Source organism: Pinus tabuliformis, chromosome J (assembly GCF_031772625.1).
Source record: "Pinus tabuliformis cultivar Carrire ecotype Pingquan chromosome J, CPIR1, whole genome shotgun sequence".
Lineage (NCBI taxonomy): Eukaryota > Viridiplantae > Streptophyta > Pinopsida > Pinales > Pinaceae > Pinus > Pinus tabuliformis.
The window spans coordinates 901,100,599-901,119,989 of NC_142295.1; positions in this window are offsets into that span (position 1 = coordinate 901,100,599).

Here is a 19,391-nt window from a genome sequence, read left to right on the forward strand (position 1 = left end):
CTGTTTACCCGCCTTATTCCCCGGTCACATCAGTTCCCCGATAGCCGCCCGATCAGACCCCCCAGATCTGACGACCATCGTTGCATCGGAGCGGATCTCCCATCCGAAAGTTATCTTCCGATGGCCGTATTTTGGGTACGTCATACGGTAGCCACGCGTCTCCACCACCGTTCATCGGAGGTACGCCTGACACATACCTCCCCCGTACCGTAAGCGGTGCGATATGAAACCGCTGACGGTTTCCGGTTTCCCTCATCCCACCTATATTACGTCAGCTCCCCGTCACCTCACATCACTGCCACCGATGCCGTCACATCAACCATTGCGCTCAACCATTGGCCGATCTGTCATGCCACTTCATCATCCCCCTGGACCAATCAGAGCTCGCCACTTGGCCTGATGACGTCATGCTGACGTCATCCGACCCTGACCCCACCTATGACGTCATGCTGACGTCAGCAAAAAAGCGCGCCAGTATTACCAAAATTCCATATTTAGGCCAAAATTTCACGTTTTTTCTACTTTTGGTAAAAAGCTCTACTGTTATTTCTGCATGTGGCTCATGTCCAGACCAGCACCAGCTTGCTAAAGGGATTCCGAGACCGCCAGAGCCTCCAGCACTCGCGCATTTGCCATTCTTGCCGACGAATTCACCAGGTATTCTCGATAATTATCCCAGAAGTATGTTTTATCCGTAATTTCGAGAGTAATCTGTGAACACACCTGAAAACTCGGCTTTCACCATTAAAGTACACTGTAACCAGCACTTATACCCAGCCAGTGCATCCATTGCACTCCTATAAGGCCACATTGGACAAAGTGAACTGAAATCTGTAGATAGTTCGCGCAGTCGTGAACCAGCTACCTTCAGTAACCAAATTCACCACAGAAGACACTCTGCTCGGTCCTGCTACTGGTTTATTGGCTCAGAGCAGTATTTCAATTGCTGCAACCTTCCCATTCACTCTCTGTCCTCTACAATTCACATCTTTCATTGAAGAAAACCTGATTGTGTTGCTCTGCATAGCAACTCTACCCACAATCCTAGAAAAACCATGGACCCATCAGTCCCTCCTGTAGTACTAAATGTTCAGCCTCTGAATGCCCCTCAAAGGAACTTGAAATGGCAAGCCTTGGTAGATATGGATTACCAAATTACAGAAGAAATGATTATGGGCAGCAAATTCCACATTCATCTGTTAAATGAGTTGAAAACCAAGCATGAAAATGGGACAGATATATTGGGTATATGGGACTCTTTCCTCCCTATTTTCAAGCTCCCTCAGGTCAACCAGTTCCCTGAACTAATCCACCTGTGTGCTGAACATTATGATGCTTCTCAGAGGGCTGTTGTTGACCCATCTGGTTCAGTACTTTTCTATGTTACCCCTCAAGCTATCAGAGACATGCTTTGCTTCAACCCTCAGAAAAAGCTGGTCCCTTTGTCACTAGTGAACCTGATAAATCAAGGGGCCAAACTGACAGATGTTCAAATTATCAAACTCAATCAATTATACATTAACTCTGACATGGTGATGTACCCTCCAATTGGTCATGTATATCTCAATGGGCTGGGCAGAGACCTTGCAGACATGATTAGTCCCATCTTGGGATATAATTCAATTGAGCATATTGACATAACTGTGCTGGCAATGATGTTTATGTTTGCTCCTGGCAAGTCACCAATCTGCTATGACTATGCCACCTACATATCAGACAAGATTCATGAGCAATTGATGAATTTGGCGAGAGATAGAGTATTCAGATATACCTCCTACATCTATCATTTGATTTTGTACCATCAACATGACAGATTTCATTTTTCAATTAAAAGAATGGATGCCCAGGGCAATCCTAGATCAGTGGTCTATTGGTCCTCTGTCTTCCACTCTACACCTAATTCTCCATACACTTACTGTGAATTTATTGATCAGTTCATCCATCCAGCTATGACAATGCTAATGAGCTCACCTCCTCCAAGACTCACTGATGACATGCAGAGAATTCTTCAGCTGTCTAAATCTTACAGCATTGGGGATTGGTACTTCTACCAACACCACACTGTCATCAGGATATATGGGTGTGATTTGCCTCCATTCAGATTACCTAAGTATGTGCCTATGAGGCTATTTGCCCTATAGTATTTTAGGCAATTTGGCAGAGTTGATGTGCTTCACTTTTCAGGAAAAGGCAAAAAGGCACAGTTAAAAGTGAAAAGCCAACTTGGCCATCTCATCTATAACGAGAGGGAGCAAGGATGGAGGGAAGCAGATAGAATGCTTGAGTTCCTTGGCCTCCAAACAAGTTTCCCATGGACACCCTATGACCCTAATCATTTTATAACAATGAGGAGGCTCAAATATAAGTTGTCTGCCTATGATCATCATAGTATCCCTCACATTGAAAAATATGCTAATCAAGACAAATGGAGGAGAGGGACCCTAGAAGAGCCTGTATCACAAGAAGAGCTAAATCTGAGGGCAGTAAGGAATCTAAGGAAGATGGATGACCTTGAACTTTGTTCACAGGTGAGCTCACTTCCAAGCACACAAATTGGAGCAGCTGCATCCTCCTCAACTGCCCAACAGAAAACTACGAAAGCTGTTGAAAACATATCAGAAAAGGGAAAAGAGAAGGAAATGGAGATAGAGCCACAGCAGCTAGATAAAGAACAGCGGCAAGCAGAGCAGCAACAACATCAACAACAGCAGGAAAGGCAGCATGAAGAAGGGCAACCTGACAGACAGCAACCCTTGCAGCAGGAAAGAGTGGTGGATACCCCAACTTCCACTGAGCAACAGGCTCAAAACATAGTGCCTCCTAGGCCAGAAGTCACCACTGATGCCTCGGTCCTCCAAACTCCACAGAAGGAGGACTTAAGCAGAAAAAGGGATAGAGAAACTCCTCTCACTTCATCTATCAACCAGGGAGAGAAGAGACAAAGATTAAATGACTTTTCTGAGGATGATGCAGCAATAAGACAAGCATTGGGCATGGGCCCACCCAGCAGAGAAGCTTCAGCAAGTTCCTTCCAACAGGAACAGGACAGGACCATGGGAGGGGAGGTCAGCTCCTCCAGCCAACAAAAAGAAGGACAAATAAGCATCAAACAGCAATTTATAGACATCAAAAGGAGGAATGATCCTATCAAAATACAGCTGTACAATCACCTGCTAAACATGGCTCCTACCAATCAGCAAAGACTTATGTCTGCCTTTGATGTAGGTGAGGGCAAAATGATCATGAGTCATTTTATGCCCACAGCACTGCATCCCCAATCTGCCTCAGATTACCTCAGGACCAACCTGGAAGTCATGGCCAAAGACATACACCCAATGGACAAAATTGAACTGCATAAACAGACTGGTGAGATGGTGTATGCCTCCTTGGCAGATGAAACATTAGAAAATTACAAACTAAAGAGCAGCCTTAATGCCACAGCCTCTCAACTGGAATTGGAGAAAGCATCATCCCAGGCAAAGGACAACAGAATAAGGTCCCTGGAAGACATAATCATTGAAATTGGGCATGATCCCAAAGATATTTCTGGGATACAGGAAATCTTGAAGTTGAGGGATGCTGACATGGCTGCCATGAGGAAGAAAATCAAACTCCCAGCCACCATGCACCCTCAGACAGATGAGGTAGCCCAACAAAGGCAGGAGAAAGATACCACAGATTTGTTGATCTCCATTTATAAAGAGCTTGTTCAAGCACAAGAGAAATTAGGAGAATCAGAGGCTGCAAAGGCAGCATTGCAAGCAGCATTAAAACAAAGAGAAGAGGGTCAGACCTCTCAGCCTCCTCCTCAAATCATAAATCTTGAGGAAACTGCTCCTATCACTGCTCCTCCTCCTCAACAGACTGAACAGACAGCAACATCTACTTCAGCAGTGCCAACAACTACAGAGCAGGCCCAAAGCCTGGATATGCAAAAGCTGAAGAATGAAATCCAAATCCTGGAAGCTCAAATGACAGAGTTAAATGAGTCCAGGGATAAGTTGGCCAAGGTAAATGACAGAAATGATAAATCAAAGAGAGAAGTGGCAGAAAAGGGCAGGGAAATCAAAGCCCTCAAAGACAAGATCAAAGAGCTAGAGAATGAGCTCAAGTTAGATAAGGTGGTGGTTGAGCTTAAAATAGTGTTGTGGGCTAACATTGGTCAATCTATCAATGAGCAGTGGCCATACATTGAAACTATCCATGAGCAACTAGAGCTCATCCCAAAGGCACAGAGGGAGATTCACAGATCAAGAGCTCAATTGAGCAATATGCCTAAAGTGGCCACCAGAATGATCAATGTACTTAACCATAGAACAAGTTCTCAGTTGGCTACCATGGGAATTACAAATAGAACTGAGACTATCCAAATGGTCAAAAGGGTTCTCACACTGAGAAACTTAGTGCAGACATTGGAGAGAAGAACCCAGGATATGCAGACTGAGGTGAACAAGTTTTTGGAAAAGTTTCAAGTGTTAGAAAGCAGAGGACTCCCTGGCTTACTGAACAGCGCAGGGAGATTGTTCACACATGACCAGTATGCTAAAAGGGTCAATACATTTGCCACTAGCCAGATCAGTGATAAGCCCAACACCTCAGAGGAAACAGGGCCAGCCACAGGACAGTCCCTTTACAACAGAGTCGAGAATCTGTTTTTTATAATGAATGAGATCAATCACCTGTTTGGGGTGGCTCCCAATTTCTTCAAGTACACAGAGGCAGAGGAGACAATGGATGCTATTCTCAGGCATCAACTCCCTACGCAAGAATGGTGGACAAACGCAATACAAAAGATTTTGTAAACAGGGAGTCACTTAACAATTTTGTTTCTTAAAAATATCAGTTGTCATGCAAAGCAAAGTTTAACAAAATCAGCATGCACGGCGGATTAAAGCTGAGCCAACTCAGCAGATGGATCGGCCAACAAAGCAGAAATAGAAAACTACAGCTGGCAGGGCCGAGAAAATACAGCGCAGCAAGAAATAAAGGCGCATTTATCAGCATTAAAGCTAAGCGTTGCAACCGACTCAATGACCTCCAAAGGTCAAAATTATCCTCTGACAGACATAAAGGGCATTTATGCTGCATTCAAAGTTGCAATAACTTCTTCTCTACTTTCTGAACAAATTTATGAAGATATTTTCTCTCTCAGATGACTCAATGCCTGAGATATTTTGTATACGCATTCCTATAAAGCCCCCTTCGCATGAGCTTGCAAGGGTTGTTGTTGATTTCTCCAAAAGAAATTCTTATGCTGTAATCCTTTCAGAAGTTTAATAAAGAAAGCGATGGAATTTCTCGGATTTCTGAAGTGTTGAATGCATTCTGGTGTCTGTTGATAACTGCTGGATTCCTGTGTATTTCACCATACAATAAGTCTCTGTAACTCTCTCTGTCAATTTAGTTGTTTTGTTAAAATCCATATATGTTATCTGATTTTCAATACTAAGAAACAATGAAAAAGAATAACTTTTAGGATTTATTCACTGAGTACCCTGAGTTCAATCTGTGTTGTTTATGAATGTTTTCTTCAGCTGTAATCTAGATAAGTGTAATTCTTAATTGCTGCACTTTCGGAATACACCTTTCACAGTGGACTTTGTCACAGGAATTCAAGTTTTGCTCCTGTGTAGTGTGTTCACCTTCACCTCACCAACTTAATAGAAAATTCTTAATTGCTTTCTGTTGGTTGACATACATCACCATTTAAGCTAATTTTGTTTGTCTAAAATACACAATAGGCCCTGCAGTTTGAACACCACCAATCCAGCATATCAAAACATTTCACAACTCCAGACTCCATTGCCCAATGGTATTTCACTATCTAAACACTATATCATAAGACCTGAAAGAAATCCTTCAACCAAAACATAAACCAAAACCTGAGCATAATAGCTAGCCTAAAAACACCATCATAACAGAGACAAATCATAAAGAGAGAGCCCTCTCTGATCACAGTTTGGCTAGAAGCTGTGATCCAAAGATTGGTTAGTGGTTACCCCGGCCGTATTCCCTTGGGAGTCATAGGGAACAACCTGGGTGTTAACATTTTATATTCATCATTTAATGTTCCATTTGCACTTTACTTAATGTATATGTGATTGCTAATCTTTGGCTAATAAGAAACAAAATAAGTAAAGTACTCTAAGCATAGAACATACCATAATTTAACATGGTATTAGAGCTGAGGTGAAGACAAAGCCCAAGCAAGAGCAAGAGAAATCACTGAAGAGAAGGTTGGCAAGGCTATCCTAAAAAGAAATCACGGGGTCCTCAACACACTTCCCTGCTGAAGACAAACTCCATGAGAAGTCTGACTATCACAGAGGAAGATGTCTCTAGATCTAACATTAGAAGAGTAGGAAGTGTTGGACCATGTGAGAGGCAGGATTTTTGAGCCTCCATCAAATGCATTCGTTGCTGCTAGGAACAAATGGACCAAGGGAGAAGTCAAAGCAAGGAAGATCATCCAGGACTCTATCGAGAAGCGCTTGGTGGCCTATGTTTCTGAGCTGAACACCTCTAAGGAAATCTACGATATACTGGTGATTTTATTTAAAGTTAATGATGCAAATCAAGTCCTGTTTCTTAGAAATAAGCTGAAGGAAATTAAGAAGGGAAAAGATGAGAGTATGCAAGCATATTTCTTAAAGATCACTGAGATCAAGAACGATCTCCTATCTATTCGAGAAGTAATTCCTGATAGGGAAATGACACTCACAACTCTTGGAGGACTGCCATCTGAATGGTATATATTCAGGACTACTCTTCTCAACAATAACGTAATTCCTTGATTTGAGGAATTAATGGCCAGATGCATTCAAGAAGAAACAAGGATGGAAGAACAAGAAATGCCCATACTTAAAGGTCATCCCTATGCCTTTTCTTCTCATACTAAAAGAAGAAACAATTCCGGGGCTAAATTCAAAGGAAAGGCTGGACCAAAGGGTAGAAGAAAAGGACGATGTTACAATTGTAATAAAATGGGTCACTATGCAAGGGAGTGCCATGATAAAAGGGACTCACACCGGGACAATGATAAAAATCCCTCTCAAGGCAATCAAAGGAATGACAGGTCAAATGGCAGAGGTAAAAGAAGTGCCAAAAATCAAGGAAGAGGACAACCATTCAAGAAGGCAAGAAATTCCAGGTATGAATCTAACACTACTAACAATAAGCAAGATGAATATTATCTATTAGCAGCTCTATCTACTACTGCTCCACCGAACTCACTAGGAAATTGGCTTATTGATAGTGGTGCCTCAAGGCACTTCACTGGTTACAAAGAAGCTCTATATAATCTGATAGAGAAGGAAACCAACCTGGAAATTGTTCTTGGAGATAATTCAAAATATCTCGTGAAAAGCGTAGCAAATGTCAGTCTTAAATTGAATCAGGTTAATACCATCCACTTACAAGATGTATTATATGTACTTGATCTCAAAAAGAACCCGGTGACCATTTCGGCAATGGAAGACAAAGGCTACAAGGTGGCCTTCAACTATGGCAAGGTACATGTATGGAAAAAGAACTTTAAATATGATTTTACTCTTGGGTTTCGAGTTGATTCATTATATCAGGTCGGTGGAAGTCCATTGGTTGTCATGTCTTGTGACACATCTCTTCAGTCTGAGCTATGGCATCAGAGGTTTTCTCACCTTCATTATAAAGCTCTACCCGATGTAAGAAAAATGGTGATCAGGATGCCCGAGTTCATATTAGAGCAAGAAGGTGTATGTCCAGGATGTGCCGAAAGGGAAGCTCAAAAGGGGACCATTCCCCTCAAGCCAAAGCAAGACCTCCGCTATATTACAGTTGGTTCACTCAGACATATCCGGTATGATGCCTGTGAACTCCTTGGGAGGATATTTATATTACCTCACCTTTACAAATGATTATTCTCGCAAAATGTGGATATACTTCTTGAAAAAGAAGGATTAAGTGTTCTCATGGTTTCGGCCCTTCAAAGCCTTGATCGAGAATCAAACCGAAAATAAGATCAAGATCTTAAGGACTGATAATGGGACTGAATATGAATCCAATGAGTTTCATGACTTTTGCAAAGAGGCGGGCATTAAGAGGGAGACTACTACACCATACACTCCTGAACAAAATGGTGTGGCAGAAAGGAAGAATCGTACAATTGTGGAAGTCATCTGTTCTGTGCTCCATGATCAAAGACTTCCGAAGTTTCTATGGGTCGAAGCTCAAAATATGGCCGCATATGTACAAAACCGATGCCCTCATCAAGCATTGGGTTCCAAGACTCCCGAAGAAATTTTCACTGGTAAGAAAACTGATGTATCTCATTTTAGAATTTTTTGAAGCCCTGTATATCTTCATGTGCCTAAAGAAAAAAAAAAAATTGGATGCATCTGGAAAGAAAGGAATCTTCGTGGGCTATAGCGAAAATACTAAGGGCTATATAATCTATGTAGCTAGTCAAAGGGAAGTCGATATTAGTCATGATGTCACCTTTGATGAAGATATGGCTCTTAGCAAGGTAGACAATCTTCCTACTTTAAGGGGATCTAAAGAAGCTGACACTATGGAACCGAAGGAAACAGAAGATGAAACGATGCCCGATGTGGAAGAACCTATGGATCCTATTGATCCTCCTCCACAAGAGCCTTCCTCTTCTAGGAAGAGGCCTTCATGGCTTAGGGGGACACTTGATGATGCTGAAGGACACATTGCACCCTGAGGAACCTTTCGTGAAAGTAAGAAGCCAAATAGGTATCAGGGATACTTGACCATCATGAGCACGATCATCCAAAATGAGCCTTATTCATTCACATATGTCGTCAAGCATCAAGTATGGAAGGATGCTATGACCGAGGAATATGAGTCCATTATGAAAAACGATGTTTGGGATGTCATCCCCAGACCCCAGGACAAAGTAGTTGTCACTTCAAAATGGCTTTACAAGATAAAGAATGCAGTTGATAGAAGTGCGGAATAGTATAAGGCTCGTTTTGTCGCTCATGGCTTCTCCCAGAAGGAAGGTATAAACTAAGACAAGATATTTGCACTTGTTGCCCGATATACCACCATCCACTCGATCATAGCCCTTGCTGCTTCGCAAGGATGGAACCTACATCAGATGGATGTCAAGACTGCTTTCTTACATGGTTCAATCAAAGAGGAGGTCTATGTGGAGCAACCAAAAGGATTTGAGATATATGATCGAGAATCTCATGTGTGCAAGTTGAAGAAGGCCCTCTATGGGCTAAAGCAAACACCCCGAGCATGGTATGAGAGGATCGATAGCTACTTGATGAAGCTGGGACTCAATAGGAGTGAAGCTGACCCTAACCTTTACTTTAAGTTTATAGATGACAAGCCTCTCATTCTGGTGTTATCTGTTTACGACCTCTTTCTAACAGGTGCAGACCCTCTCATTCACGAATGTAAGAGGGAGCTGGCTTCTAAGTTCGAGATGAAAGACCTAGGACTTATGCACTATTTCCTAGGATTGGAAGTCTGGCAGAAACCAAGGGAGATTTTCCTATCTCAAGGAAAATATGTGGTGAAGATATTGGAGAGATTCGGCATTGTGGACTGCAAGCCCGTAACTACCCCAATGGAGCTTAACTTCAAGAAGTTAAGCGGTAGTGCTTCCAGACCTGTTTTACGAAATGCTACTAAGTATCGTCAACTCGTCGGTGCATTAATGTTCTTGGTGAACTCCCATCCGGATATATGCTTTGCAGTCAACACATTGAGTCAACATATGGTTAAGCCTCACCACTCACATTGAATTGGTGCCAAGAATCTGTTGAGATACCTTTGTGGCACAATCACTCGTGGGTTGAGATACACTGTTGGAGATGTGAGACTACTTGGGTATACTGATGCTGATTGGGCAGGTAGTGTGGTGGACCGAAAAAGCACTTATGGGTGCTATTTCTCTTTGGGATCTACCTCGATATCCTGGATGAGCAGGAAACAAAAGTCGGTGGCTTTGAGCACTGCCAAGGCAGAGTACATTGCTGCTAGCATGGCCTCCTGTGAGGCAATCTAGTTGCGAAAGCTATTCAGTGAGCTGTTTGGATTTACATTGGATACCACCATGATTCTGTGTGACAACTAGAGCAAGATCCGTTTATCAGAGAATCCTGTATTTCATGATCGCTCCAAGCATATCGATATCATGTACCACTAGATTCGAGATATGGTGCAGTGAGGAGCAATAAGGCTCCAACAAATCGGCACAGATGAAGAGGTCGCTGACATTTTGACAAAGCCCCTAGGAAGGGTCAAATTCCTAACTTTCCGAGAATGACTAGGTGTCATTCAGAGACCCTCTTATGATGGTCAAGTATGATGTATTGAGCTCTAGAAACTCCAAGGGGATGCAGGGTACTTCTGGAGCGACATGTGACCACAGGGCGACTCACCATCCCCTGGTGGTGCACTATGTACAGGGTAAAGGTTCAACCTTCCCCTATGAAACCCTGTGGCGACTATGGGACATGATGATTAGTTCTCCTATGGACCAAGATGATTCGTCCTCCGTGGTGACTGTGGACCACGATAATTAGTTCTCCTGTAGGCCAGGATGATTAGTTCTCCGTGGCATCCACTGGACAAGATTATTCATTCTCCTGTGGACAGGATGATTAGTTCTCCTGTCAAGGCATCCTACCCATGCAGTCTGGGACTCATGGGAAGTACCTCTCATCTGATCAATGAGCAGGAAAATGAGTATAGGGACCATAGTAGTACTATCGATGGACGCATCGCTGTATCTACCGTACTCCCTATGCTAGGATGACCTCCATTGATCGGGGATCAATGGTACTGATCTGGGATCAGTGAGAGTGGTTCACACTCTGAGACTGACTTTGGGTCAGTGGAGGATGGTATGATACATCCTCGATCATTTCTTCTTCTTCATAATTCGAGCAGATTAGAGCAGAGCAAAGTGGGGTCAAGTTGTACAGTATAGTGCATTTTATGGATGGATAGCAGCGACGATCTAACGGATTGCAGATGAAGTTCTCCCTAGTTGAGAGGGAGTTTTAAAATTGGAAACTAGGGCCAAACTACATGTCGATCACCTTATTTATGGCTTCTAATATTTTTCCTAGATTCCTCTCATCGAGAGGTGTAGGATTGATCTAAAGATCATCTGATTCCGATAAGTATTTATGGAGATATGAATTTATTTTGATTATGGACAAATTGTCAAGGTCGGCCAGCAAACTTATGTAGGCTCAGAAGCCCAACAGTCATGTCTATTCAACCTCAACGTTTGCATATAAATACAAGGAGCATTCTCCTCATTTGGAAAATTCAATTCACTCATCTTCTCTCTCTCTCTTCTATGCATAAAAGGAGCCTCTCTCTCTCACACACACATCTGGCTGAAAGGAAGACGTCCTAGGGCAAGGAAGATGCAAAAAGAAGGACGCTAGGACAGCAAGTCATCTCTTTGACCAGCGTTGAACTTCTAGAAGTGTAGATTGGTTGTGGTTGCCTCTCCTAGGCAGGCCGCAATTTTTGGCACGAAAATAGAGGTGATCTGACCTCTGGTTTGACTGGTGTTGACTGCCCTAGTTTAGGGCTGCAAGTTGACTTCAGAAATCTACAAATTGACTGAACTTTTGGGGTTGTTCAAGGGTTTTTTCTTCAGGCTGTTCGAAGACAAGTTCATTGGAAATTGACCAAGTATTTTAGAGGTCAATTTCAACTAGTTTGACCAAGTTTGACTTTGCTGATCTAGGGTTTGTTGCTGCTGATATAAAATTACAAAATTCAGATTTTGTACTATTTCTCTCTGTTGAACTATTGAAGATAAAAGAAGATTTGATCAAAGGGTTTCCCCACATTCGGGTTTGTCCCTGGCTAGCCACCACATCTTGTGTCTCTTGTCTTGGCTTGTTTTCTGTTGATCACTTAATGTTCTATCTGCACTTTACTTAATGTATATGTGATTGCTAATCTGTGGCTAATAAGAAGAAAAATAAGTAAATTGCTCTAAGCATAGAACATACCATAATTTAACATAGAGAACAAGGTTTGTTGTGTGTTGGAGGTGGGGTCTAGTTATTGCTCCTTGGGCTATTGGGTATTATAGCATCTAGGTTCCATGGTTTTATTTGGGGCACTCAATGTTTAAGGGGTGGGTATTATTTGAGGCACTCAACGTTTAAGGGGTATGAGTCTCAGACTGACACAAAGAAATCCATTTTTCTGGTTGGTGAGTCTATGTTGGAGGCTAATACCTATGGGTGGTGTTTCTACGATGACGTTCTTTGGTGGTTCCTAAGTTTTTCTAGGGTCGAGTTGTGTCAATGGCTTTGTCCATTTGTAGGTAGAAGTAATCCTTATAAAGAAGTAGAGGAACCCTCCTTTGGTCCAACAATGTCGTCGAGGAAGAGAGGGAGAAGTAGGAGGGCAGGAGGAGAAAAAGGCCAAAGAGGGCATCAAGGTGCCAAGTTGTTCACTCACAACTCTGTGTTGGCATATTTCAACATCATTCCTCTAAAGACATGCCAGGAGATTCGTTAGCTAGAAATCAAAGTGGGGGAAGAGAGGCATTCCCTCTCACACTCAAAGTTATTGGAGGACATGTCTAAATGGGTGCTTGACCCTAGTAATACGAGGGGAAGACGCAAGAAATAACTAGGGTTGGTGTTAAGGGACAAACAAGTTGAAATATACAATATTTTCACCTTCATTGAAGACGTGAAAAGGTTGTTGAGGAATCTAAGGTTTTGTGTGGAAAAAATAGCTACCCATTTGATGCATGTGGACAGTCACATTCCTAGTGACTCTAAGCACAGGGAATGAATTGATCCCCCAGGCTCCAATACTCTGGCCCCGACCACTATCTCCTCCTCTGAGGATGAGTAGCAAGCACAAAAAGTGGGTGTGATTCCTCTTGGTCTTCCCAAATGACTATGACGAGTTTTGTGGCAGTTCTCTCATCCTCGGAAAACAGTGACATAGCAAGGTCATGGTCATAGGGTTCAAGATTTTGGTCTTCGAAAAAATGGAGCGATTGGCTCAAAGATTGGGGCAAGGGAGGTCATCTCTTGGTGTGTGGTTTCAATGCTCGTTTTGTGTGAATTGTGGTCACTCTCGATTTGGCATTAGATTAGTGTTCTCTAGATCTTTGGGTGACAACAAAGTGTATCTTAAGGTTGGGGGATCTGAACCTCACTCAAGGATTCTTTTGTGTTATGTCTTGGTAATTATGTCTTGGTTGTTTATGTGGAAAGTAAAAAATCTAAATTTGTATGTATTGGTATAGTTTCATAGAAATTTTTAATTATTGAAATGTTTGAAATATTTTCCTCCCTCTCTAGAAATGTTTGAAATGTTTTCCTCCCTCTCAATAATGTAATTTGACGAATTTATGTTTTACTTACCCGAGGAAGTGGTCGACATTTTCTGCGCGTGGACCAGCAAACCCTCCTTTGTTTATTATAGTGATTTCGCAGTTTCAAGAAGGGTTTCATCATTGTGGGTTTGTTTTCATCGGCAGGGGAAATGTTTTTGCTATTGTCACGAGTGTTTAGCCACGAGGTTACCGACTCTGTGGGTTTGCCTTTTGGCATCGTGTTTAACGAGCCGTTTTTTACCAATGATTTTTTCCCGAGAGGAACATTCCTTAGCCTGGTCAACAGGGGTCCCCATTTTTCGTTTTTTCTTGGAATGGTGTATGGAGTAATCTTGGCAGCTGGCACTCGGATGGATGAGCCACTATTAGATTATTCTTCTGATTCTCTCACTATAGAAGACATCTGGGTCAACTACTCTCGTTTGGTTCCTGTTGTGTCTGTGCTAGTGGCTGCCAATTTACCGGTCACGTGGGTGGAATAAGTTACTATGCTAATGAACGACATGGATGTTACCATCTAGAATTTGAACGACCCGCAACCGCTAACCGCTGTGACGGAAGGTATTTTTAGCCCGGGAGAGGGCTCGGAGCCCCCTTTTCTCTCCATTCCTTCACCCTCAGAACTCTGTGTTTGGTCTCAAGCGTATCCAGCGGTTGCAAATCTACATGGTGGCGCTGGTACCTCGGCAAAAGGGGCTTGTGGGTTGCGGTCTCCTTCACAAGGATTGACTTCAAAACAGTTGGGGCTTTTGGGGTCTGCTTCCTTCTACCTGGCCTTCCAACCAGTGAGTTTTGCCCCACCTTCGAGCTTCTTCAATGGCATTGCTGGGCTAGACCAGGACACGGAGGATATCAGATCCTTGGACTTAGCCAACAACGGCCAAGCGGAGGGCAAATAGGCTTCCCATCCATTGCAATGGCGAGCAAAAAAATCTAGGAAGTCGAAAACTAGAGAAAGGGACCAGCGCCTAGTTTTTTGGGAGGGCATCACAATGGCCCAAGCTGCCCTAACAGAGAGCATTGTGCTTGTAGGCCAGGTTCGGGGTAGGAATTACTCGCCCATGAGATTGTGGAAGTGGACCGCTGAGATTTGGGGCAATCTTCTAACGCAACTCCCTGGCATTCTTTCCCTTTCCCATGGTTGGTTCGCCTTGATATTTTCTCACCCTCATCAGGTAGATTGGGTTCTGACATGGTATTGGCACATTGAGATGACCCTTGTGCTGCTAAAACGATGGTCGCCGTTGTTTGACCCGGAAAAGGAGAATCTTGGCGCTAGACCGATTTGGGTCTGTCTGCTTGCCCTCCCATTGCAGTTTTGGGCCAATGAGATTTTCAAGGTAAATGGAGACGATTTAGGGGTTTATTTGGATCATGATAAGACTTACCAGGACATGGTCTATTTGGCTTTAGCTCGCATTCTAGTGTATCTAGATACCAGAGAGGGACTAGTGGAGAGCTATCTACTCCAGATGGGCGGCATTACTCGTACGAAAACCCTAGACTACGAAGGCATTCCTTTTCATTGCTGAAAATGTCATGAGGTGGGGCACCTTTACAAATATGGTCCCAGATTGACCGCGCTTAGCTAGAGTCCTCCCAAATCTCTGGTTTTGACTTACACTCAAATTTCAGAGTCAAATTTCCCCCCTCAGGCGGACACTCATGAGTCTTCAATGCCTATTCAGTAGGAGCCGCAGCTGCCAGTCTCTCATCCGGACTCCATGGTCTCAGAGGTTACTCTAGCCAGCTCTCGGGCAAGGGATTTGGCCTTTGCGGGTACTCCTCCTTTCCATTCCCCTCAGTTATCTCATGATGTTTTGGGTTCTATTTTTATTTCTACTTCTATGTGTATATCTGAGTCATTTCTTGAGGTTAGCAAACTGTGCTCCTCGGTTTGTCCTGTTCCTTCGGCCCCTCCTTCCCTCCCAACCTCCATCCCCTCTACCTCCACTGAGCAGTCTGTCGCAATTCAGGGAGGTAGGCCATCATCTAGTGGGCCACATCATTATTTCCTCCATTGTCTCCCTACCGCCCCATCGTCGGCCTTTGGTTTGGATATCGACCCCTCTCCCCTCCCATAACCCATAAACCCACCCGCGGCCGACAATGTAAAATTTCAAAAGCCATCAAGAGCGCAAGTGCTGAAGTGGCTTCGGGGGTTCAATCCCCAATTGATTGGGTTCTTAGAGCAAAGGGAAACCCACACATTGTTCCCCCATGATTTGTCCATCATTCAACTGTAATGGTTTAGCCAACCCAGGCAAAAAATTGGCTCTCAAGAGACTTTGTATTTCCGAAAGATTGGATGTTATTTTTTTGCAAGAAACATTGAGCGAAGGAAGCCAGGTTAATCGGTTCTTATTAAATTTTCTCCCAAATTGGGAATTCCACTTTCTGGATGTTAGGGGTTGCTCAGGTGGTTGTGCCCTGGGCTTCAATAAATGCTCCACTAAAATTCTCAATGTCTGGGGGGGGGAAGGCTTTCTGGGTGTTAATATATCTTCGGTTGAGCTTAACAGGCCACTCAGGCTCATCAACATTTATGGTCCATGTCAGAACATGGAATCATTTTGGAACAGCCTTATGGGGGTTGATTCCACACATTATGGGAACTTAATTATAGGTGGAGACCTAAACATCTCCCTTGGGCTGGCTGAATCGTGGGGTTCCCGGGGTCAATGTGACCACCTCTCAGCTTTTTTTGAAAATTTGCTGGACTCCCATGATTTTCTAAATATTGATCCTGCCAAGATCCAGCCGACCTAGAGGAACCAAAGAACGGGGGTTGAGGCACTGGCTAGAAGGCTGGATCGTTTTTTGATCAAAGCTCCCCTCCTAGCAAGTTTGAACCTGTTTCGTCAATGGGTGGGCTCAAGTGGGATTTCGGATCACTCTCCCATCGTTTTGGAGTTCAGGGATAATAATTTCAAACCGTCGGCGCCCTTCAAATTCAACTCTTCATGGCTCCTGGATGTGAGCTTCCAGAAATTAGTTGTTGACTCTTGGATTCACTGTTTCCCGGATGATCCCTCCCCTCCTACGGTGGTTTTCTCCAAAAACTTGGTTGATTTAAAATAAAAAACAATTAATTGGGCTAAGGAGAAATGGAGGAAAGATGAGGAAGACCTACTTGGGATTGATTTGGCTCTAAAAGATTTTGAAGCCTCGGCACCCAACAACATGGCATCGGCTGATTCAAGGGCTTAGCTAATTTTTCTTGAAACAGAAAGAATTGGGCTTCTCCGTTTGCAAGAAGAGCACTGGAGGCTAAAGAGTAGAGCGCTTTGGTTACAAGCTAGAGATGAAAACTCAAAAAAATTCAAGAATATGCAAGGGGCCAGAAGTCAATGAATACAATCTGGGAGCTTCAAGACCATGATGGCAGAAAAGCAAGCTCCTTTGCGCAGCTGGCTAATATGGGGGTTAGACATTTCTCTAAGACCTACAAAGCCCCTACAGGTATAACACTGTCGAGCATCATCCATACTGCTGAATCTTTGCCTAGCTTTGTAGAGCCTGATGAGGTGGAAACTTTAAACTCCCCAGTCACTAGAGGTGAATTAGAAGCGGTTTTGAAGTGCTTTAAAAAGGATAAGAGCCCGGGTCCGGATGGGTGGCCGACTGAATTCTACAGCTCCTTCTTTGAGCTTATTGGAGATGATCTACTTCAGACTGTAGAGGATTGCAGAAGATCGGGCAGAATGTATGATGGTTTTAATGTGACTTTCCTGGCTCTCATCCCCAAATCAGACAAACCCTCCTATTTTCATGATTACCGCCCCATCTCCCTCTAATAGCATCTACAAAATCATCTCTAAAACTATTGCTCTTCGTATCAAACCTATCATTTCTCGGATGATCTCCAAGGAACAGTTTTCTTTCCTCAATCAGGGCCAGATCCATGAAGCCATTGGGACAGCCGAGGAAGCCCTCCATTTGATCAAAAAGCCACATAAAAAATCTATTATTCTAAAGATTGATCTTTCCAAAGCCTTTGATCGTTCCTGTTGGTCCTACCTTCAGTTTACTCTCACTCATATCGGCTTCCCCCATGCCTTTATCTCTTGGATTATGTGATGTCTCTCATCAGTCTCTTACAATATCCTCATCAATGGTGTTGCCCCCAGATTTTTTCATGCGGAACGTGGACTTAAACAAGGTTTCTCTCTTTCTCCACTACTTTTCCTTCTCATTATGGAAGGGTTTAGCAGACTAATTGAAAATGGCAAGGCATAAGGTGCGTTGCGAGGTGTCCGGATCTCTGATATGTCCACACTTACCCATCTTTTATTTGTAGATGATGTTATGATTTTTTTAAATGGATCCTTTCGTGACTCATGTGCTTTCAAGAACATTTTATCTCTCTTTTGCAAAGCTACAGGAATGGAACCTAATTTTGAAAAGTCCACAATTATCATTGTGACCTGCCAATCGCATGAGTCAAGATTTGCTAGCCAACAATTGCCTATGTGAGGCAAGATATGGATGTTGAACTAAAATATTTGGGTTTCAGATTGAAACTGAATGGTTATCGTATTGCAGACTAGGCTTGGCTCATTGCAAAAATTGAAAGCAGAATCAACATCTGGCAACAACGTTGGATTTCTAGAGCAGGTCGGCTCACCTTGCTCAAATCGGTACTGGAAGCAATCCCGATTTATTGGATGACATTGGCTTGGATTCCCAAAGGAATTCTAAAAAGGATTCAACAAATCCACTGCTCTAGAGGGGCTAGAACATAGGGTGAACTTTTGCATGGGTTCGCTGGGACCGAATTGGAAAACCTAAAAGGGGCTGGGGTATAAAAAACCTTCAACTTTCTACAGAGGCACTTGCAGCAAAAATGGGCAAGCACATCATAAATTCTAGAAGCCTTTGGTAGGAGGTTATTTACTATTAATACATCCATCCGCTTAATGTCATGGATTGGATCTGCATTCCCACCGATTTGTCGACTGGTGCCTCTATCATCTGCAAAGCGATTAGTCAATCCCTCTCCCTCATTAAGAAGAGGTTGGCATCAGAAATTGGGAAAGGGGACCAAGTGCGAATTGGCTCGGATGCTTGGAGCGGCTATGGGAATGCTCAGATTCTTCCACACAAACTCTTACTTATCTCTCCAGAGCAGGATTTACCCATATTGCACAGATTGCAATCACTGAATAGGACCTGTGGTAGCAACAACGTTGCTTGGATCACAGGGTGCTCAACATCCCAGATCAATGGAGTGAGGATTGGCGACGCTTCATTGGGGCTCTTGAGGAGGCCAATGTGAGGATCAATGATCAACAGGATGTCGTTATTTGGGCCCCCGACCCCCATGGCAGATATTCCCCAAAAGCTGGTTACGCGAATTCTATGGCTGCCCGGGAAAATGGCAATATCTGTTGGTGGTGGCTCCATCTATGGAAATTAAAAGCCCCCCCCCCCCAAATCCAAATTATTTGTGTGGTGCATTCTTATGGAGAAGGCCCTTATTGAACTTAATCTAATGCGTAAGGCGTTCCACGGACCCTCTAGATGTTGCTTATGCAAATAGCACGAGGAAGATACAAACCATTTATTCCTCACCTACCTTGTGAGGACTTTCTTCTGGTCAAGGATCACTACTTCCCTGAATTTTCCGACAGCCTGGTCTGGGCAAAATGTTGGCGAGGCTTGGCACAAATGGTGGACAAAAGCACAATCTCATAAAGTCAGGAATCTGCCATTGATTATCTGTTGGGGTATATGGATTAACAGGGACAAAACTATCTTTATGGATACCATGATAAATTGGGACACCTCCTGTTCAATGTTGCTGGCTATTTATAACTTGATCCCAGATGATCCAGATAGCAAGCCCCCCCGGGTCATCGTCCCAGAACATATCGACTCTAGCTTCCCCTAGGGTTATTTTCATGGATCAGCACAGGCCAAGGGCTGTGGGAGGCGAGGGACCGGGGTTGTATTGCACATCGACAACGTCATGTCCTACATAATACAAGTTGGCCTAGCCTGAGGTTCCAACAACTATGCAGAACTTAACAGTCTTAAA